This window comes from Anopheles darlingi, chromosome 2, assembly GCF_943734745.1.
Source record: "Anopheles darlingi chromosome 2, idAnoDarlMG_H_01, whole genome shotgun sequence".
NCBI classification, from domain to species: Eukaryota; Metazoa; Arthropoda; class Insecta; order Diptera; family Culicidae; genus Anopheles; species Anopheles darlingi.
The window spans coordinates 74483254-74491056 of NC_064874.1; the positions used below are offsets into that span (position 1 = coordinate 74483254).

At 46.2% G+C, this 7803-nt stretch overlaps 1 protein-coding gene across 2 annotated transcripts in view; it reads left to right on the top strand.

The window, feature by feature from the left end:
• Positions 1-1137: 1137 nt before the first annotated feature.
• The window catches only part of LOC125958913 (LIM homeobox transcription factor 1-alpha), a 31583-nt gene continuing 24917 nt past the window's right edge, over positions 1138-7803 (top strand). Inside the window, exons 1-2 of one of the 2 annotated variants that reach the window (XM_049691732.1) lie at positions 1138-1880; positions 5049-5568. The gene's annotated coding sequence lies outside the window, so the exon portion shown is untranslated. Of the gene's footprint in view, positions 1881-4467; positions 4539-5048; positions 5569-7803 lie in introns of those variants that run through there. The other variant, XM_049691733.1, reaches the window with a different exon arrangement.

Here is a 7803-nt window from a genome sequence, read left to right on the forward strand (position 1 = left end):
TGAAAGGTTTCCTTCTTTTACGCTGATTAGAAAAAGAAACGGCATTATAAAAAATCCTTTTAACAAAAATACAGCATAAGCATTAGCACACATATTCCTACACCAGCGTGTAGCATAACCACGATTCGTTACACACATGTGGCCAGAAGTTGAAAATTGAATACCATTTTATGCCTTCGTCTATGCTCAGCGTCGCGTTGCGCTTGAAGAACGAATCAGTCGAGCCACGGAGCAAAACGCAGACCCAGACATAAACATCCTCCCGGTGATCTTCTTATTTCACGCTTTTTTCGCCAACATCAGCGCATCGGTCGAGACACTCACTCGACCAGCTGTTGAAGGGATGTTCTCCATTTCATCAACCGAATATCTTTTGGAATAAATGAATTACAGACCAAACCGTGCAGTCTGTGCACCTCTGGGTGGATTCGAATCCTTCGTCTACGTCTTGCAATTACCGCGTTTGCACTACACACCCACCCCTGATGGTGGGTCAATCGTCCGTGGATTCATCGTCGCGCTCGCTCCGCGCAGCATCGGTGTAAAGGCAGCAGTCGTAGCAGACAACAAGCACACCACGGAAAGGGGATGGAAAATCCTTTCAGAATGTTATTTTGTGATGATGGGAACACTCTAATCGCCTTCCAGTCGCGCTTTCCACTGGCACATTCGTCCTGGAAGTCCTGACGAATGTTTTATTAATGTTGAGAGTTAGCCTCTTTCCACGTGGAGCATCAATTGCGTGAACATTAAGCTATCAAATCAATCGATCGAGTTAAGAAACCGGAAGAGGAGAGGAAAGGAAGGCCGGTTGACAAATGGAACCGATCGCGGCAGACCCCCGCAAGCACTTTTCTTTTGTTTTGCTGGCACTCTTTTCCCTTCACAACGGTCGCCCCTAGCAACGGCTCGCGTGAGTGAGAGAGAGAGAGAGTGTAAATAAATGTGAGAAAAATGGCTCTCACCGCTCACCAAGGGATTCACCACGGGGCTCGGAGGCCGTCGGATCGGTTCGCGGGTTTTCGGTTCGGATCGGTCCGCGGAATCGGATCGGTTCGTGAAAAAGTGAAAGAGAGTTTGAAAAAGACGGTTGAAGACGGAGGTCACGTCGCTCCGCGCTCCGGCAAAGTCCGAAAAGACATAGTTGGTGCTGTTGTTTGTAGCACGTCGGTTCTCCGCTTGGCTTGAAACCCGGTCTCGGTATCCGCGTGTGATTTCGTGACGTGCGTGACGGGTTGATCGGTTTGTGCCGTGCCGTACCGTGCTTGAAACAAAATCCTTTGTCTTCTCGAGCATCCGAATTTCGACCATCATTTCGACGGTACCGGTGTGCCCGTTGATGCTGCTCAATTGTGGTGCTGTTGTGCTTGTGGAAATCGCGCATAGTGTAGCGGAGTGTTTAAAAGGTCACATAAAAAGGGTCTGGTAGCCGGCTGGCCGCCAAAGTGAAATCGAGTTCGTTCGAGCGCGTCGTGTGCGACGCAAAAGTTTTGCCGACGGAAATAAGAAAAGAAAAAAGATTCCCACGACCCAGCACGGTGACGGAGTGCTGCTGGTTGATGCTGTATCCGTGGTGAAGAAAGAAGTAAGGGGAACGGGGTGAGCCGGGCGGTCCAAGCAATCAAAGCAAATCGCCAAAATCTTCTTCCTTTCGCGCGCCGAGCGTCGTGAGATGAGCGAGAAAGAGAGAGAGAGCGTTGAGCACTCACGGATGCGAATGAAGTGAGCGACTTGAGTGAGTTTGAGAAAAGAGAGAGAGAGAGCGTTGAAAAAGCAGAGAGCGAGAGAGATCGGTCGTGAGTGAAAATTGAAAGAAAGAGAAAGAGCGTCCCAAAGTGCATGAAAGAGTGAAAGAGAAAGAGTGATCTGACGAATAAAAGGTAATTTTTTTTATTCATCTTCCTTGCCACCCTGCCCTTTGTCCACGAAACCCCTTTCGTTTCCTTGTTCCTTGGATGGTTTTATCCTTTCGCGCGCTCGAATGTCGCCTGGAAAGCGAGGATGCGGTGGAGTGTGGGGTTGGTGGTGTCTCGCCGGGAAGCTGCGCTCGGTGTGGGAACGAAGAAGCGAGACGGCAGCAATGGGCATCGAAAGCGAGAGGGAACGGGAGCGAAAACATCGCTTCTGTCTAGCGAGGAGGGTGACTGCCGGGAGGAAAGAAGTGAAAAAACCAAAATGCTTTAATTAATTTAATTAAAATCCTCGCTCATTACTGCTGGTGATGCTGCTACTGTTGAGGATGGGTGATGCGACCAGCTTGCCACTGGTTTGCGCTCGATGTTTTGCGTTCGACATGCTGCTGCTGCTGCTTCTACCAGTGCTTTTTGCTAGCCGGCGCACGGTCGTATGACCAAGAGAAAATGGGATTTTCCGCGATCTCTGTCTGCCAGTTCCAATGAACGATGTTGTCTAGAGACAACGCGGTTATCCGTTTGTTTCTTTCGTACTTTGGTTCGTGTCATCGAGACTTTTGGCATGCTTTGGCCATAGATTAATGCCTCGAATACCGCCGGAGAATGATTTGTCGTTCGTAATGTTTCTTTCGGATGATCTGTGGTAACAGCAGCATGAAAAAGTGATAATTTCCGTACATTACACGTCTTCTATCGCACGTTCTTATCGGCATAATGATAAAAGATGCAATGATTAGAAGGAAAACAACCGCAAAAATGATATTAATTAGTCGACTGCTCACGATGACCCGATTCGATCTTGCACTCGAACTAATTGCTTACGATGAAAGGCTAATGCCTTCTTATCATGAAGAGAAATGAAGCGCAAACACCGTTTGTGATAAAGGAAAAGCATCGGTGGAAATGGGGTACAGCAAACGAACGAGCGGAAAATGACTCACCCACAGGAGATGCACAGGCGGCGTTAATGATGCGATATGACGTGTGTGTGCCGCATGTAATGTTTGCCAGCCAGAAAGCCTTCCGGAAAAATGGGCTGTGGAAAGTAGTCCCACGGGGTGGCCTTCGGGGGCACACAAGACGATGCGATGCGAGCGAGTTGGAAAACCATTCACTAATTGGCTGCGTCTTTGCGTCCATTTCCTATAATTTCTCTCCCGTCGCACATCATCAATCGAGCTGATTAAATGGTTAAATGATGGATGTACCGTCGGCACCACGCGGCGGTGTCGCTTTCCAAAGGATCAGCTTGCAGGCGAATGTGTCGGCTTTTCTTCTAATTAATTGAACGAGTGAGGAGAACCATATTCGCCAAACGATTGCGTGTAACGAGTGAATTCTTACTTGCGAAGGTGGGCCGTGTAACAATGGTCTAGTAATTGGTTTATTTGGTTTTGAACTTTTTGTGTTTGTGGTTCAGCTTTGCGAGAAACAAAAGAAACGTCGACGATCATTTTTTAAGTCAGGATAGTGCTTTTTAAAAGGTGCCTAGAAAATTTCTAAAGTATGAAGCAATGAAGAAGTTCTGCTTAGAATAAGTACTACTGTGTCCAAAACGTAATGCCCGCGTAAAGAAATATCTTTAATTGTTTACTTTTAGTAGGATGTCGGCGCTGTTAATAACAACCATGACAAGTTTTACGCCCAAAAAAGGCATTAGTGTTTGAGATACGTATTATTTTGTGAATTTTTCGCTTTTTGTCATGTCCATACCCATACCCTAAAGCGTGTGTTTCGTAATATTGAAAAATCCGTTGGCATAAGTGCATTGTGTCCGGGCGAGATTCCTTCAAAGGCGATAAATTGATTTGGAGGGAAACTTAAAGAATTTTCAAAATAAATCTAATATCGCTTTAGTTTTTGGACACAGTTGTAAATTACGAAATTTACATATGCGCTTTACTATACAAAATTACGTGCAGACGTATCCGTTTCATGGTTTTCCATAAGTCATACCAGCTGTTGAATGCGGAATCCTTAATCAAAAACGACATGGATTCAATTTCTATGCCATCAACGCTCATCATAACCCGGTGCGCTCACCCTCGAACTTCAGCCCCTTTTCGTCCTTTAATTGGACCACCTGGTTCTCGGCGCAAGAACACACACACAGACCGTACGTCTTGCGTTTAGCGGCCCGAGTTCGGGAGTCGAGATCTGGCGGCGAAATTTATTGCGGAATTCCGGCTGCTTCGTTTTCCTGACTCGGAATTTCTTCGCCCTCTTCTTCTTCTTTTTTTTACTCAGCATCGTTGTATTGGTGCGCTGGATGGCGGTCGGTGAGAAACGCGCGCGCAAAGTGAGAAAACCTTGCTGAGAAAATCATCTCACGCAGTGTTTCTCTCGGCGAGAAGCATATTCTCGTCTTCGGCAGGCGTGATGGCTCGCATCGTCCGCCCCCACGGCTTCCGGTGGTTCGCGCGCGCGGGGGATGCAAGGTCTAATGCTGGCAGCACATGGCAATGGCACCAGCCGGAGCAATGGCGGCTGCCAGCAGTATCCTCACGACATCGGGCGCATTCGGACGCAGCCTCTCGAGCGCTGCGCCGGAAAGCAACACCGGATCTGACGAGACTTTTCCGCTCGTGGATTCGCTTTTCGACAACAACACAGCCAGTCAGGAAGGTGATTTACCGTTCGACAATTAAAAGGATTTTTTTTCGGAATTCGAGTGATTTTTTTTTAACGTGGAATATTATTTATGTTCTCTAAGCTTTGCTTTTGTTAACTCAACTAGGATCAAATAAACCTTAAATGAACTCGATGCAGAAGCAGCTCGAGTTCTCGGTCGATAGGTTCGGGGCCACCATTGTGACCCTCGATCTTATCTAAATACTGGATGGGATTTTTATGTTTTATTTTCATTTTTTTTATTTTATTCCTTCGCCCGTATCCCTCATCACCATCATTGTCATCATCATCATGATCAATGCCTTCGTCGTCGTCGGCACCATGCATCTTGTCACGTCTCCTTCTTCTTTATTTCTGATCCCTTTCCTTCTATGCTGCTTTCCAGGCACGATGCCTCGACCTGTCGCATCGGTAAAAGCGCGTTCAAACAATGCTCCATCTTCTAATTGTCTCTTCATTTTCGTCGTTTCTAATGTGTCTCTCTGTGTTTCTTATCTCTTCCAGGAAATCGGGAGTACGCTGCCTCAGAAGTTCGAAAACGAGAAACCAACCACAACCGTTCAACTTATTAAGCAAAGAGTTGCAGCTGGGAGTGTCACGAGGCCGGCTAGAGTTTCTACGGAGAGTGTTTAGCTGCGTAGCAGATAATGTGAAAAAGTGTTTGCGTTAATTCGATCCCAGAGTAGTGACAAGTGTTGTGACGAACGCGATAACCAAGAAAAGGAAAGGGTGAAATACGTGAAACCAGAATAGGAATGTTTTAAAAAGAAGCATAGAAGTGCACAGTGGAAAAGGCGAATGCAACAGTGTTTGAACCGTGTGCATGTTGTGCGTTATCAAACCTAGGCCAAAAGGCATTTAAACGAATCTCAAAAAATTGGCGCAAAAGTTCGATCGATAAATTAGTTCGGTTATTCGTTGTAAAGTGAATCGTAAACTAAGCATCTTCAGACAGCCAACGACCAGAGCAGAATTCGATTCCGAGTGCACTCTAGCCACCTCCCCCGAAGGCTCGTTGTTTCGTGTAAGTATCATTGTGCAAGTGAAATCGGTCTAGGAAAGTTAAGGATCGTTCCTACCGGATCGCTAACGATACGAAAGATTTTCCCTTTGATCGACAATCTCGCGCAACGAAACGTAGAATATAGGTAGCCGGTTAAGAAGGGAAGGCTAGAAGACGCCCGTGAGAAGTAGTGGCCCCGGGAAGTGGTGATGAAAATATTTATATGATTTTAATGAGAATCAAGATAAGCGCGCTCAACAATAATAGGGGTCCCGCTTGCATAGTGCGCGGCCAGGTGAAGAGCCAGTTAATGGCAACGGGAGTCCCAGCATGGAGCACCTCTTGGCTGCCGGCGACACAAAACGACATTAAAAACAAAGACCTTCCCGGCCGGCCGGCCGGCCGCTAGTGAAGAGAGCAGAAAAGCAATAAAAATGTAGAAAAATATCCCAAAAGAGCTCCACTTAAACAATGAAACAAAAACAGCTAAAAGTAGGGGAGCAAAGGCTCTAAATAGATGATGTGACTTCACTGTGCCTAGTGCCGCATCTCTCAGTGTACCAACCGCGATGCAAAGTGAAACTATCAATTTGTTGTTTGAACCCCTGGACTGGCCCCCTTCCCGGGGACATTCTAGTGATGATCACAGCCACAGTAGGCAGACCAGAGTAGATAGCGGCAGACAGATAAGGCCAGGCCGAAGGCTGTTGCAATTGCAGTTTTATGCAGGCGCGTCCGAGGTGCGGAGGTTCGTCGTCAGGGCTGCAATCTTTCCACCCGTGGTCCTGCTTCCGAGCCACGTGAAGAGCCGCCAACCGCGATAAAAGTCCTCCTCTGACTGTGAGCGTAAGGGTTGGGGTCCGCCACCCCTTTGGAGCCGATTGGCGATAAGAAAGCAGCTGGTCGGCAGGCAGGCAGGCAAAACGCGCGATAAACGGCCACTGGCCACCGGAATAGGGTGTGTGTGCGCGCTTGCAGGCATCACGAGAATGCACTTCTCTGCAGTTTATGCTGTACGGCTAGTGCTAGTGACGAAGGGAGGTTGTGAGTGTACCGCCCTCGGGGTGGGACAGCTGCCGCCAGCAAATGCGAAGTGCGATAAGCCATGGCGAGTCAACATTGGGCCACAGTTCGCTGTTATGCTGTGTTATCTTGTTGGGAGGGGGGGGCGAAGAATGGTTTGTCCCCTTTGTGTCCGTCCCCTCTGTGAAGGGTTGCGTCTTGCTTGGCTTTTGAAGGGGAAATTAGCACAGATTAGCATAGCATTTCGGCTTATCAGAACGCTTGTCAACGTTGGTGCTGCTATTCCCGTTCTGTCGCTTGGACTGTGCGCGTCAGCAAAAGGCGCTCTATTTAGGTTGCGTTATGTCATCGCGACGAATTATTCCTTAATGATGTATTTCTGTGCTATGGATGATTGAAGATCAGGATCGATTCGATTGGTTAGATGGTGCCTTAAATAGAATGTCGTTCTTTTGCGTTAAGAGCGATAAGCTGTCTGTTTAGTAATGGCGCATGTTACATTTGAATTAAAGCAACGTTTTATAGCAAACGATATCAAACAAATGAAAATAAGCATCGAAAGCGTCTCTATACTCATTAAAAAAGATGATTGCGGAAATAAAGCAGTTCGTATTAGTTGTCGTTCATACGTATCAGTATCGTATACGTATCACTAAGTCTAGTATCAGTACTAAGTATCAGTAATAAGTATCAGTACTCATCCCATAAAAGGTGTTTATTTCTGACAAGCTGATTATTCTTCAGTAAAATTATCTAACCAAAAGCTGATGCATATAACTTTTTGCCAGCAATCTCAAAAAAGTATAAAATTGGCATTGTTAAGGATTGGAAGCTATCATCGAAATATGGTAGAAAAACGTAAAGGAATTTCAAAACAACCTTATGCATCGGTATCGGTCTGAAAACGCATGCATCGGTTTCGGCACCAAAAAAACAAAAATCCGTGAGGGTAAATTTATACATTACATATGGCAAGATCAACACGATTATGTGCAGTATGAGGTGCCATTGCTATTCGAAAGAAATAATTGGAGTGGAGGACGAATGGACTACACGCTGGTAATTTGTAAATACCAAAAATTGCATTTATTGCGTTTCATTCATCATCGGACACAAAAACTATCATTTTGCATTCGGAAGCTGTCTCAATTATCCTCCAAAATTTGTAGCTTCCAATACAAATGTGTTTAAAAATTAAAACCCAAAAAACAAGTGCATAAGTCCCATAGTTTC